Raw genomic sequence first — 15,784 nt, 5'->3', positions numbered from 1 at the left:
TTTCACCTAGATCAAAAGCAGGAAGAAGGGACTTGAGGAGGATTATCATAATAAACAAAATATGCCTGCTCGTCCTTTGGTTCTCCATTCTGTGTGTTTTTTCAGTTTGTACTGTAGAAATAATGAAGGCACAACATGCCTATGCTACATATGATTATGCAGCAAGGGTACTGCAGACACTTAAATATTAAAACAACAACTGTGCTATTTTAAAACTGAACCTAGTTTCAAGCTCAACATTTTGTCACAAGAGAATACAGAACAAATAAATCATACTCTGTGTTTAACAGTCTACACTCTTTCAGAAACCATACTATCAAGAGAGAAATGTCATCCAAACCATTTACTTGTAAAATTGTACTTATACTAATTTTTTAAATTGACAGAAAAATCATGAGATAGAATCATCTATAATAAGAAGCAAAGAGAAATGTGAGAGATCATTCAGGGAAAGTGATTTCATGGAAAAACAAAATCTAGGTGAAACACTAGCTAGGAAACCTCATGCACATCATTCAATCTTTGATACTCATTTGATAATTTTTCAAACAATGCAGAAGTATACAGTAAAAAAGTAAAAGTTTATCTTATTCCCTCACAACCCTTCAACTAACTCCCACTATGCTCTCATGGTAGCCACTGCTCAGAAATAAGATGTAAAGGTTTAAAAGCATTCTAATGCCATACACACTGCTATGTATATGTAACATTTATAAATGTAATCATACAAATAATATCTAAATGGATGTACACATGTATGCATTAATTTATTGATTTTTCTTTTGATATCCAGGTTGTTGAATATCCCAACAGATACATCTTCGGACATATGTTTAAATATTTTTGGAGTATATATTCCTAGGAGTATCACTGCTAGCTCAAAGGATATGTACATTTTTATTTTGGTATCTTCAGCCAAATTTGCCTTCCAAAAACTGACTAAGGCAATTAAACTCTCACTGTGTATGAAAGCAAACACTTCCCTACATTCATCCACACTGGACACTATGTTACTTTTTGTGTTTCCCAGTACAATTATGAATTTATTCTCTGTTCTGTAATTTTAGTGGCATCTTGGAAAAGAGCAGAGGTAAAGTATGTGCTCAGTTCTCTACCTTTTACTAAAGACATCACTAAATATCTAAAACTGGGAACAAAATACATAAACCTTTTTTCTGAGCAAAATTTTTAAACACACACACATGGTTATCTCTAAAATATCCATATAGGGGTGGAGTGACAATCTAGAATTCTTTAAAAGTACAGAAGGGTCATTAGATTGCAAATATCAGAAAGCCACAGTGGCGTCTGAAATTTTGTATAGTTCAAACCATAAGCTCTAGGGAAATTGAGACTTTTTAAGATTAGAGATAGTTTGGTATTTAAGAACACCTCAAAAAACTGCCATGCGAGATTCTGGAAATTAAATATAATAGTTACATTTATCACTAGGTCTGGTTACAAACAAAAATCCTATTATTATAACAATTCAACATAGTGCTTTATGGCACTAACCGTGAACAATTTGTCCAGCCTTTGTTTGAATGGACAACAGAATAAGAAAGGCACACAACCAACCTCTGTAGTAGCTAATTAGAAAGCAAAAAGAATTAAAACAAGAGTAAATGTGCACATTCTGATCAATATAACAGAATGAAGAGATCAAAACTATACCAACTATACAGCTTAAACATGAGTATATCATAAAATAACATTATTAAATAGAGAGTAGGAAGGATTATCTAACAAATAGTTTAGGGATGATTAAATCAAGAATAAGTTAAAAACATGGATCTGCACTATACATCATTTAAGAAAATTAACTCCAGATAAATTAGAGAGATTAACATAGAAAATCAAATCCTTGAAAAATTAGCAGAATAGAATGATTGTCAGACCAATGGAGAAATGTTAACTTTCTTATCCTTGAAGTATAGAAGTCACAAAGGTAAAACTGACATTCAAATATGAAAAATTGTTTTATTTTGTTTAATAAAAAAGAAAATAATATAAGCGACAATAGCATTGCTATTTTCAAGAAAAATATCAAGGCCAAGGATATAAACAGACAATTGATAGAAAGAGGGTAAATACATATAAAGAAGCAAAGCTCACTCTTGCTGGTATTCATAACAAACTTGAGGCACTGACGCTGTTTAGATTGGCAACATGTTTTAAAAAGTGGCCAAAACGGTTGTTTAGACCTTTTGGAAAGCAGTATGATCCCACAAATAAAGAGCCAGTAAATTGTTTATACATTTTAATAAGAAATAAGAAATTTATTCTAGGAAATAAAACTATTTACTATGCCTGATACTTTACATATATTATCTTGTTTAATTCAACAAAAGAAAAAAAACCCATAAGCACAAATATACTCACTGCAGCACTTTCTACAAAAGCAAAAGCGTTTTAAATGCCAACCGCAGGAGAAAACATTAAGAAAAGAATGCTCTTCTGACATAGTATGCATCTGTTTAAAAACAACAACAGCAACCATTTTGAAGCCTGAGTAGATGTGATAAGAAATAAGATAAAAATTACTCACCTGAGACAACTAGACATCACGGTGATCGTTTTAAGATGTATAGAAATGTCAAATCACTATATTGTGTACCAGGAACTAGCACAGTGTTGTAGATCAGATTTGTGGCTAGCGGGGCGGGTAATTAGATGAAGGGGGTCAAAAGGTACGAACTTCCAGTTATAAGATAAATAAATACTAGGGATGCAATGTACCATGTGAAAGAGATAACGAACACTGCTGTAGATTATAAATGAAAGCTGTCAAGAGAGTAAATTCTAAGAGTTCTCATCGCAAGGGAAAACTTTTTTTAGAAAGAGGAGCAAACACCAGGCTTTAGCAGGATTTGTTGGTCTCTAAGGACATGCACCCTGTTTGAGAGAGACGTAAATCAACTTGAAATTCCTTTCTGGACTCTGCCCTTTTGAAAAAAGAGACCTAGGTTTGGCTCCATTTCTTTATTATCATTATTCAGTGATACAGAAAATGCTTATAATATAACCACGCATCACTTACTGGAAGGAATAGGAAATGACCAGCAGGAGCTGCTAGTGAGGAGAGTTACACAGGTGTGGGGGCTCCTGGTGCATGCCAGACAGGTGTGACCCCTGATTTTGAGGTCATAGATCACACCCCCATAGCAACCACCAAAGTTTAGGAACCAAGAAAATAGCCAATGCTTTTCAAGCTAGGAGGGCTAGTGACAAGTAGTGGCACATACTTGGTGGTCAACAATGGACACAATAAAAGCAAGGAGGTTTCCAAAGCTTGGGCACCCACTGAGGCTTTCCTTTTTCAAGGCCCAATCCACTACTCTAATCTAGAGGCAGACCATTAATGATGAAGAATGCAAATGTTAAATTTTAATTATAAAAAAAGCCAAAAAGAGGAGGTGAGATGAACATACCCCCAAATTAAAGGTTTGATTAAAGTGTGTAATTTAGCACTTCTTAAATTTTCATAAATATAATGGTTATTTTTTAAATTATTTAAAAAATCTTTTATACAATAAAAAAATAAATAAAAGTGCTGGCAGTGACCACACATTTCAATGAGTGAACACTCAATGACTTTGATTACATATTAATGAAATACAATAGAAAAATGGCATGGGGCAAGATACTTCCTTCACCAAAGGAACATAATATCTAAAAGTTAATCTTTCTATGTAATGGTTTTCCCACAGAGACATGGAATGTTCAGATATAGATTTTTCGCCTCCTATGGAACTAGTTGTTCTTATAATTTAATACTGTATTTTCAAACTACCTGGGCCGTTTGACACTGCACAGATGAAATGCAAAGATCTGTCTAATCCATCAACAAATTTTCATTGACCATCTCAGATGTACATGTTTTGAACTAAGCTCTACAATAATTTTTGCATTAATTAAAATTACTGTAGCTAGAAGGGTTTTTACATTTTCAGATACTATACCATGACTGCAATTCAGTTGCAGATAATGTTTGCATTGCGGGGGTGTGAGAACAACACTCTACGGGGAGAGCCCCAGTATCCTTTGTCGAGTGAAATGAGTCTCTGTTAGTGGAGTTGTATCATAGTTGTAATTTAATACTATTTTTATTATCTTAAACCCCCTTACCTTCAACTTCTAAAATACAAATAGTACTTTTTCTTATTATATAATTAGAAAACATCCAATCGATTATTTGTGAATTACCTTGCCATTTTAAGTGATGAAATAATCAGTGGAGGTCATTAAATGACGTCATAATGTGCTAGAGCCTTTATCATACTGCAGAGTGTTACAACTTATACATCAAGTCTTATTTGAACATTAGCCTAGTGTATAATTACCTGTTAATGCTCTCAACACCAAGTGGCTTGTGGGGTCTTTTCCTCAACTAAACTCGTCAAAAACAGACTGTAAAACATCCCAAATCAAGGAAGCTTAAAAGCACTTATCTCAATGGGCAAAGAATTGTGTATGTATATATATGAGTTTTTACATAATTTTCCACCTAGCATTTTGGATCAAATAAAATAAGGTATGTTGTTTTATATACTATTGCAAAGCATAGTGTAATAATCTTCTTACACTGTATGCTATACTTTAGGTGATAATTAAGATTCTTGAAAATTAGCTAAAAATCAGTACCTAAGAATCAGATACACCTAATACATTTCATTGAGACGAAACATTTCCTGGACCAGAAATAGAAGAAACTTAGAACCTGACTTTAGGCTAATCAATGGTATAACATCCTTAAAGAGAGAATTTGTTGGTTAGAGGAAGATTGGTTGGGATGGAATTTAGGGAAATGAATGTTTATCCACACATTTGTCCAAGGAAAAGTATGGCCTCACTTAGGGACCTGATCAGTCCTAGGAGAGGAATGTCTTTATTATGGCCATAGTTTCTTCAGGCTCTCATAAGCTAATATCCTGATGCCTTAAACATATGGAGTTTATAACTCCCCTTGACCTGATTCCAAGCTCATCAGGTCATCTTCTGACTCTAAACCTTTTGAGGTAGTTCTACAGGGATAGTGCCCCATCCCTTATATTGCTTAGTGCAGATTAATAAAATATTCTATCTATACAACTGCCAAGAGTTTGGTTAACATGACTCTGTCCCTGAGAAACTAAACCACACTTAGTGAACTGACTAAATCCTATAAATAGATTAAACCCTTACACACATGCACACATGCATAATATTCAGTTTTTTTGTAGGACTGATTTAAAATTTTATTTAAAGTCTACCATGATAGATAGGTCTTCAGCAACTTTTTAAGAACCCAGTTTGCCCCCTGTGGAGACAGGTTCAAGGCAAGTCTCATTTTCTTTACATATGTTTTATACCCAATTACTTATTTTGTTGAAGGTTTAGACACTAATTGTCTTCTATGACCTTTAAAGAAAATTTTAAAAACAAGAAATTTATCCTTGCTTCAAAGAAGGTTTCGAAGAGCACAGAGCCACTTCTTCAGGATGGAGACAGCAAGAAGTTACAAAGAAGCAAGCAGCGTGAAAAAATGCAAGAGAGAATCTTCAGTCTCCTAAGGCAGGTCTTTCAGAAAGGCTTGAAGAAAATATTAGGTATAACCATATAAGCACAAACACTTATTTCAAAGTACAATAATAATAATTTCAAAAGCTCATTTCTATACTTCTACTATTAAAATAATAAAGAACTGTCAATGGTCAGAATAGCAATAATGTTCCAAAGCAGGTTTCACAAAAGCCAGTACGAGGCCAGATATTTGAGTCCAAGACACACCAACCCACTACTGTACACTGACATACACTGCAAAGGTAGTGGGGCAGGACTGCATATTTCAGAAAACATGGAGAGACCACTTACATAAGAAACAATGCTTAGCAAATCAAATGCACTATCTGTACAATAAGATTGGCAGGGTTTTTAGGAAGTACTTTAAACCTAAAGAATTTTTGGAAAACTCTAAAAAGAGAGTGGTGGAGGTAAGGCATTGCTGGGGCGGGAGGGGAGGGAGAGAGGGAGAGAGAGAAAGAGAGAGAGAGAAAGTAAAAAGAATAAAGGTTTAAAATAAGTTAAAATTAGAAAATATTTTAAAATATCAAGAATACAAAACAAGAAACTCAGAAATGTAGAAGATAAGGATAAGACTGTGCTAATATATTAAAAAGTTACAGATTTTAAAATGTAAAAGCATAAATCATTAAAGGTGGAAATAAAGCAAAGGAAGCTATAAAGAAGAATGTTAAAAGAAAAACATGATGCTTTAAAAATTTAAAAGAACAGGGAAAATTAAAATGGATCAAACATATCCAAACAATATTCTAAAAAACAGGGTTTTTTTAAAAAAGTATTTTAAGGCCAATATCTTTAACTTTTTTATTTAGAGCTCTTCAACCACACAAAAGAGTACAGAGAACAGCAGGGTTAGTGCTTGCAAACCTCACCTGGTCCTATAACTAACAACCTATATGCAATCTCATTTCTGCTCTCCCACCTCCCCTTCCTTTCCTCACTCTTCCTCCTCCCTCCAGATCCTTCCCCGGCTCCATATCACACCATTTTTTCCTGGGTGTTGCACTCATCTAACGATATTTATGGCCAGTTCACTCACTTTAAATTATTAAAGCAGTCTTACTCTGGTGCTCAAGACTCCTGTTCATGATAAAACTTTGTTCTCATTTCCATGTGAAGACCTTCCTCCTACCTCACACCTTTCCCCGCCCCTTTCTGTCCCTTCCTCTCTAGTGTGTGCTAGACTTGGCTCCCAAAGCCTGGCGTGGGGAAGAATTGTGCTCCACGCTCTTATAGCCTAGCCTGTACTTTCAGATGTTTCTCTGGCTGAGTCTTGCAAGGAGAGGAAGAGGAAAATGACCCCCTCTCCTGTGTGTGTTGATTGTCACTGCTTTTGTCTAACCCTCACTGGATCACAGCTCTATCTCTGTGGGTGGATTCCAATGCCAGCTGTCTCGTGGCGTGTGCTGGTGGCTCTTTAGGGGTCTTGATGTGGGAGATGTGTCTCAAGTCTGACTTTGAAATCCTCTGCAGTCCATCCATGGCCTTTTGTCCCCAGGGCCCCCTTGCTCAGCTAACAGCACCCTTGAGTGGTTGGGAACCAGCAAGACAGCTTATGCCCAGCCACCTTCCGCCGTGCCCAGGTGATCCAAGGGACACTCTCAAATCCTTGTGGCACTGCGTGGTGGAAATGCAGGATGCCCCCAGCCCAATCCACGGCCCTCCTCTCAGCTGTACCATTCTTCCTCCCTCTCAGTTATCCCTAGTGGCTTGGCAACAATCAAACAAAACAGATCACCACTCCCCAGCTTAGTGAGGCGGGGAGCCATTCCAGAACTGCCAGTTCTATTGGGATGGAGGATAACTGGACCAAGCCATGAACATCACCGCTGGGGATAGGGGAGCAAAGGGGAAAGGAGTGTCATTACTCCTCAAGCTGTGCCTTCCCTCAGAAGGCACGTCCTCCTTCCCCCTAGTTCTCCTGGCAGGGGGTTGGCTGTGCTTTTCTCTTTATTTTCTTCTTTATGATTTTATACATGTCCAAAACAATTTTAAAGGAGCTGTTATGATTGGATTTTTTAAATTAAATCTACCCATCCTTCTAGACTAATTGAAATATAACCCCTTTCATAAAGCCTCCTTGATCACTCATGTAATCACATGGAAACCTCTCATTCTTCTGATTGCTTATTCTTCTTTTTTTTCATTCTTAAGACATTTAGCACAGACTATCCTATACTATGGTTATTTTTTACATGTTTTATATCACTTATTATATATGAAGCATTTTTCAGATAGAATATGCCTCCCCGACAATGTGCCCTCCTGAGCACAGTGACACGCACAAATAAATCCCTCAATAAATATTAATAATTAAGAGTATTTTCAGTTTATAGAAAGGAATACTAAATAATTGTCAAGTTTTATTATATTACTAAATCTCTAACATTTATTTCTAACAGCATGTAAGTATGGAGTCAGACTCTAGCTGAATTTTCTCAAAAGCCAAATTTGACTGTATAAACTCTACTTGAATAGAACAGGTTTTCTTTTTATACTCAAAAGAAAATTTGTGTCTTATTAAATAACTGATATAACTAGAGAAAAAAACACTAAAAAAAAAAGTCTAAACCAACACAGAAAGCAGGACTTCTTAAACTGGGAGTCAAATAATTATTGGTGTAATTGTTTATTGTATATTTTCCCACTAGATTGTAAGTCCCCCACAAGTGCAGAGATCATTTGCAGGTATATAACCAGCAACTAGCCCACTGACTGGTACATAGAGGTTGTTCAGTAAAAATCTGTGAATGAATGAAAGGAAACAACATTAAAACTAGAATTCCCATTGATGACAAAGATATAGAGATACACGTTCAAGGGGAAAACATTGTATATCAATAACTTTATAAAAAAAATAATAGAGAACCTACGTTCTGTTGCTGAGAAGTCAAACCTCTTCCTTATGATCCAACATGGATCTCTTGACATGATCCCAGGTTTCATTTCCTGTTACTAGAGTACAGAGGTTGAATCCAAGTCTTGCTAAACTCGGAGTTATGTAAGGCTCTTAGAACTAAAAGAGGCTACTCCATCAGTTCTCTTACCAGTTCATTCTTTCAAAACAGTTTTGTGATTCTAGTTATCTGCACTGAACTGTCATTCGAGTATCACAGGAAATGAACTTGGAGCTTGAGATAACCCTACCAGTGAAGTGCCCCAGAAGCCCTTGCATTCCTACAGGCCACAAAAGGAAAGGGTCCCTCTCCTTTCAAGTTCAATTTACACCTATTAATCAACAAAGGGGAAAGCAGTTCATCCTAACATGTCTTTGCATAGGCTTACAGATCATTGCTTACCACTTTAATAACAATAACAGAGTCATTCTACATCAGTTGTGTAGTTTAGCCAGGCCTTTTCAAGTAATAATAGCAAGGGGAATTCCTCATCATTTTCAAAGTAAAACTGTGAGTCAATTTTCACATATACAAACTAATGGAAGCACAAAAAACTAGACTTAGTCTCGTATGTACTGGCCTGGGCAACAAGGCCAAGAAAGGCATAAAAATGCACAGGCATCACAAAGTCACCAACCAAGTGCCATATCATTCTAAGATATGTCTAAGTTTAGAGTTACAGTTAGCACACCCCTAGGGCCAATCTAAATAACTATGTACTATATTTGGATTCCTTACTGGAATATTTTTTCCCTTTTCCCAGAATATCAGGCAAAACACAAACTCCTTAGTTGGAGCCAGACATGGTCCCACCAGGTCAAATTTGGGGAAAAGTGTATGGGAAAGCTTGCTTATTGATGGCTTGACGAGACTGAGAAAATAGAAAACGTCACTTTCCAGTAGTGTATATTTAGCCACCCTCACCACCAGTAAAATCATTTCTTTTCTTTTTTCCAAGACCTAAAGGGATCAAGCAATATCCAAATAATTAGTACCATTTAAAGATGCTGGAAGCTTCAGCACGGCAGCAGGCAGCTCGTGAGTCAGACTAAGACACTGGGACACTGAGAAACCAATTTGAGAGCAGTCAGCTCTGCCTTTCCCTCTGCAAATGCTGTCACACTCTGCTCCCAATTCACTAAAGTTCATCCCCAAGGTCAAAAGAGCTCAAAGAAAATCTAGGTCAGTGCTTTTTGTGATTTAGGAAATCCAGTTTACAGTCTGTAAAGAAAAAGACCTTCTCTCTGGAACACAACCTGGGCAAATCAGGAGACATAACTCTGTCAAACAGCTGAAATGTGAGCACTAATTTGGGAAAATATAATTGGATTTGCTCTGAAGCTACTCTGTTAGGTATCAAAAAAGGGTAGTCTTTGGCTCTCGTACAAGATTTAATATACTAACCGAGTAACTAACTTATGAGGCTATCTGGGAAAATTCCTGAGAGAAGGAGTCAAAAGTAACTCAATTCTCCGCCCACACTATGAAGGTACCATGCATGGCTGGGTGGTTAACTGACTTGTCCCAGCATGCTCTGAAAGAGCTATTTTCTCTATCCATAGGATAGATATGCAATTTTATGGGACTCTTAAAACAAACTGGAATCAAATTCCAGAAAGTATGCTGCAGAGAACAGCCTTACATGACAACCCAGGAAATAACATAAGAAGTTCATTTTCAATGGCCATAGTTCAGACGTTGCCACCTCATCTCTTAGATGTGTAAGGTCCTCAGAAGGTAAGAGAAATGAAAGATCATGATCCAGACACACTCTCAGTAACCTGGGTAGAAAAAGGAAGGAAATGATGGGACATGATACAAATCTGTCTTAACCAAAATAGTGAGGACTCAAAAGGACCTAACAGAGAACAATAATAAAAGCTTAAAGAATCACAGGCAAAGAAAGACAAGTGTATTAATCCGCTCTTTACCTTGACACCATGAAGTCCAAAGTTGATATAAATGTCTCGTTGCTCCCATTCTAACCTTGGCACTGTGTTGAAAATAATGAAAGAAAACAGAAGTTGGCATGATTTTTTAGCAGCTTTATCGTCATCACTACATGACTAAGCCACTTAAGAGAAATGGGTGACCCAAGGAAAGGAGAGTAAGAAACTGTTTATCAGGAAAATGTTCATTCTATATAAATTCTGGATTATATTCCAACACAGAGAACCATAATATATGGGCTAAAAGTCACACAACAAACTTGATCAAACTCTGCCTGACAAAAGAATGTCTATATTCTGCTAAGAGAATCAAAACCTTTATTCCTGAAGATTTCTCTAAGCGAGATTGGAAGAATCAGAGAATTTGCCACGAACAGATTTAGATTTTTAAAGAACTAGGGCTCCTCGTTACAGAATAGTCTTGAGGAACGGATTCACAGGATTTCCCTGATATCTGAAAGCAGAGTGTTCCTTTGAAATCTTTCATAAGCCAAAATGGTGTGAAGTGAAGGAACAATTACCTTAGGGCACATCTTACTAACGGATGCACAAACTAAATCGAAATAAAGCACAGATGCTCACAGACACAGTTCAAATCTATAGTGGCTTGATGCTGAGATGCTGAGTGTAGTTCCCCAGGAAGGGGCTTGGCGGTGCCCCTCTCACTGCCAGGGTGTGCACTGCCTCTGTAACAACTCACTGCAAAACAAACGCTGAACGCTATTTTCTATTTTTGCCCCTTTTGGTATAAGTGAAAATCCTCTGCGGATCTCTTTCAGTTAGCCAAAACAGGTACTAATGTAGGTCTTTTGTAAAAGCAAAGTGGCATAAAGTGAACTTTCAAAAGAATGGGATACCTGTAGTGGCAAGAGTAAAAGCAGGGAGACCAGTGGAGAGACTATTGGAATCATCCAGGAGAAAAATGGCGGCGGCTCAGACAGGGGTGCCAGAAGATGATCACAAGTGGTCAGTTTGGGGGTTTACTTTGAAGGTATTGATAGAACTGCCAGCAGGATTTGCCAATGGATTACATACAGGGTACAAAGGAAGAGGAGAATCAAGAATGATCCCAAGGCTTTTTGTCATGTGAAACCCAGTAAAGGGTTTTGCCATTTAGCGCAATGGTGAACAATGGGTGGAAAGCAGGATTAAGAGGAAAAAGTATGAAGCTTCGTTTGGATGTTAAATTTGACATGCTTATTGACATCTAAACAGAGATGTCATTAAAAAATATCTACATGAGTCTGGATGTCAGGGGAAAGGCAGGGGCTAGAGATATAAATGTAGGTCATCTGCATATAGATGATATTTAAAGTCATGAGACTGGATGAGATCACCTGAAGAGCACGTTTAGACAGACAGAGAAGAGGCCAACTCAAACATTTGGAATCAGGAAGATGAGGAGGATACAGCAAAGAGGACTGGGAAGGCATAGCCAGTGAGACAGGGGAAAAAAGAAACAACAAAACCGAAACACTGTGAAGCACCAGAAGCCCAGTAAAGAACATATTTCAGGAAAAGGGGAACATTATCTGTGTCAAATGATGCTCTAGGACCCAGAATGGTGAAAATTAAGAACTGATTGCTGGATTTGGCAACATAGAGGTCACTGGTAACCTTGACAATGAAAAAAAAATTTGTGATAAAATATACATGACATAAAATATATTAGAGTACAATATTGCTTGAACCGTCCAAACTGACCCATGATTAATGTTACTCTAAACAACTTCTCCAGAAGGAGATTAAAAGAAAAAAACGGCACTGCTACTGGTAAGACCCTGATAAGAGATAAGAGTTTTACTTTCCCTATCACAAATAAATGTCTTCTTCATAACAAAATCAAGGTTTTTAGCATAATATATTATGTAATAATAATATTACAATATTACAATAACATTATAATATGTAATGATAATATTATAAACATTAATACGAAAGAAAATCAGCCAGTGTACCTCCTCATGACCATTTGAAAATTAAAGCTTTAAATTGGAAGTATTACCAATAAAATTCTTCCTATGTGTCCGTTCATTCACTGGCTCTCCTCCTCACAAAATCCAGCCTTTGCATAGCCCTGTGTAAATCAAGCTCTGTAATTCCCTTCCAAATAAAAGCACCTAAATATAAGGTTCTTATATTAAAAACAATATAACTTAACTGAAATATAATAAATTTGACTCAAATTTTAGAAAAACAGGCCCACATAGGATTCCTTTTAAAATTATCTGGGACTTTCTTAGCCCACATACACATTAAAAAATACTTCTAACTACTGTACTATGGAATCTTCTATAAAATAGTTCAAGTACTCCACATGTAAGTTATTATCTTATGCACTTGCCCCAAACTTCTCTTTTATATTAATTTCATAACTCAAAATTATAACGAAGATATTATAATCACAGACAGGTTAGAAACCCATTGCAATGTAAGATTTAAAACAAACCTCCATTATGAGCTCACTAGCATTTAGAGAATCACTGGTAAATTTGTCTAACTAATACAAACAGAAAAAAATCAATACAACTATATAAAGATTTTGTATACTGGCAAGGTGTTTAAGTAAACCTGAACAAATAAAATAGTTTGATATGTTAGGGTGATAGGACTCTGAGTGGGGTTTTTTTTCTAATTTTAGTGATTTTTTTCCAGTGTATTACTTTATCATGTAATAACATTTATAAGTAAATAAATGTGGGGTAGTGGGTAAGGAGAGTGTATGGTGGTCTTAAGGCTATTAACAGGTAGCAATGTCTTTCTTCTTCTTCCATTAAGTGGTAGAATTCTACTTCTCTGCTGCTTGAAGCTAGATTGGCCTGCTTTAGCCAATGGTGTTAGTGGAAGATTTAAGAGCTAATGTGTGCTTCCTCGTGTTCTCTTTTTTCCCTGCCTTCACAATGGGCAATGCTACATATAGAGGCTACTCCATCAACATAGGTTATAGCATTAGACAATGACAGCAATGATGCAACACAACTCCCAACTCATTATTGATGAATATGTGAATGAGAACTAAACCTTTGTTATTTTAAGCTACTGAGATGTAGGGCTTATTTGTTACTGCAGCATAACCTAGCCTATTCTGACTGATGCAGCAGAAAATAAATAATTCAATATAAAGGAATTTTGAATAAAGAGAGTTTGTGTGACTTTCAAAATTACATAAATCATCAAGGTTAAAATTGGAGCCCAGTTACCAACCCACAGTCCTTCAAACTGAAACCTGAGTGATTTGCTTTACCTGAAAAAATCATACATTTTTTCCAAATAGGAAACATGATTTCAAGTTTAAAAATCTCACTTTACTGTTGTGAAATAAAAGAATGCTATATGCATGAATAAGGCTTTTAAATTGCAGCAATAATAAAATTGTCACTTTTGAGTAAAAAATAATGCCACTATTAGTAACTTTCTTTCCACCAAGTAATTTTCCTAACTTTATGCTTAAAAATAAAGTTGCTTATACATTCGGGCATAAGTTTTGCTTTATTATATTATTATTAATTAGATATAATTTTACTAAGGCTATTTTTAAATGAAGATATAATTTTACTAAGGCTTCATATTTTTAAGTGAAAACACTTTCTGGGCAAAAGATTACTTTGATCTTCAAAATGCAAACCAAAATCTGTATTAAAAAGACAATATATAATTAGATAAAGTGAGAATAAAAAGGCACAGGTTTGTGTTTCTCAAATAACTTAAACTCTGCCCCAAGAGAAATGTCATCAAATCCATATAAGTCAGAGTTGCACTGTGAAATACTAGTATTTAAAATAATTTTGGACTAAGCATGAGTCTATAGAACCCATTTTAATTCAAGAACAAGTAAATGCATTGTTAAAAGCCTAAAATTCCTCATCCGCCACATATTTATAGTCCAGATGAAGGAATATGTTTTATTTTGAGATTTCCTTAGTGATCTTCATAGAGTATTTTCTCAAACTACCTATTAAATCACTGAAAAGTACAGCACGATTTATCACAAGTTGTGCCAGATCAGACAGTAGCAGGGAGAAAAATTAAGGGGGAAAGAAACAGACTAATATGTTTCAGGTGCTGCAATGTTATTCATATTTAGGTCAAGAACAACCAAGTCCAAATCACTGTAAGGAAACAAAAACAGTGAATCCTAATAGAAAATTGAAGTTCAAAAACATTAGCGCTGGTCAGATGTGTTATCTCCTGCACTGGATCACAGTTTAATCTCTAGATTCTCTACAGCTTATATAAATGGAGTATTTAAGTTAGTTTTACTTTCCTCTGTTCTGATGAGGTTCTGCGCCCTAGGGTGTGAATATATTTATCGATCACAAAAGGTTTTTAAAGACAGCAGAATCAGATTCAAACCTAGTGGGCCCATCACACGCAAGATACTAGATCTCATCTTAAATATCCCTCCACCATGCCCCACTTAAACACACAGCTTTACTTACAGTATATCTGAAAATACTTTCCAACTCAGTGCTGGTGAACACTGAGAATGAAAAATTGGCTATATATACATGCACAGCTGTATATATGCCCTTTATACTGAGCATAATTTGGAAGAAAAACCATCCTAGACAGATGTCTGCTCCATGGTTTATAAGAATATGTGATAACATCCGCACTTTTTACAGCTAAACCCTTGAAATCTGGGAGACAGACAAAGGAACCCAAACGTGAAGAGCATTCATTAAAAGATGTAAATAGCCAAGATCCGTGCTGTTTTGTTTCAATCTTCTTTATACTGTTGAAAACAGGAAAGCCTCCTGTCACGCAGGCTCCGGGATTCTCAGGGCCCAGTAAAGGTTAGTGACATTTTCAATTCATGTTTGTTTTCATTCTTCTAATCATGAACCCTGTGCCGGCCTGAGAAACCAGCTGAGCGTAATCCATAACCTTTTACAAGTGAAACATTAACTCACAGCCCGTTCTGATGTCTTTTTAATGAGATACAAAAGTAAAAGAAAAAACACCCACAATATACATGATAACACAGTAGCCAAATGAGAAAGTTGGTTGAAACTTTCACAGAACAAAGTTCTACCTAGTTTAATGGTCAAATATCATTCACTAACACTAACTCCAGCCTAAATTAAGGACGAATAGCAGTACAACAACCAGAGTAACATCCAAATAGATAATCAAGAAGTTACTAAACTTCTTCAATTTTCCCATTAATTACCAATGCAATATCTGTAATAGGCAAGTACCACAGAAAATACATTTTTTCTCAATCCTTTATTTGCATAGTTAAATGGATGAGTTTCTAAACTGATCAGAAATATATTGCTGCATCATCTTTTTTAATTCCCATACCCACTGCCTTATAAGGTGCTCAGCAATATGGACTATTAGGTTCAAAGATAAATTGCAACACAGAATAAA

At 36.0% G+C, this 15,784-nt stretch overlaps 1 long non-coding RNA gene across 1 annotated transcript; it reads left to right on the top strand.

Annotated features, from left to right (window-relative positions):
• The first annotated feature begins 4,290 nt into the window (after positions 1-4,290).
• Positions 4,291-15,119, top strand: LOC125963497 (uncharacterized). The gene is made up of 3 exons (XR_007475532.1): positions 4,291-4,534; positions 5,409-5,588; positions 15,034-15,119. It is a non-coding gene; the product is annotated as an uncharacterized LOC125963497 (long non-coding RNA).
• The last annotated feature ends 665 nt before the right edge of the window (positions 15,120-15,784 follow it).

Source organism: Orcinus orca, chromosome 2 (assembly GCF_937001465.1).
Source record: "Orcinus orca chromosome 2, mOrcOrc1.1, whole genome shotgun sequence".
NCBI lineage: Eukaryota > Metazoa > Chordata > Mammalia > Artiodactyla > Delphinidae > Orcinus > Orcinus orca.
Note: the sequence above shows the minus strand (reverse complement) of the source record. Positions and strands in the feature narration are given on the sequence as shown.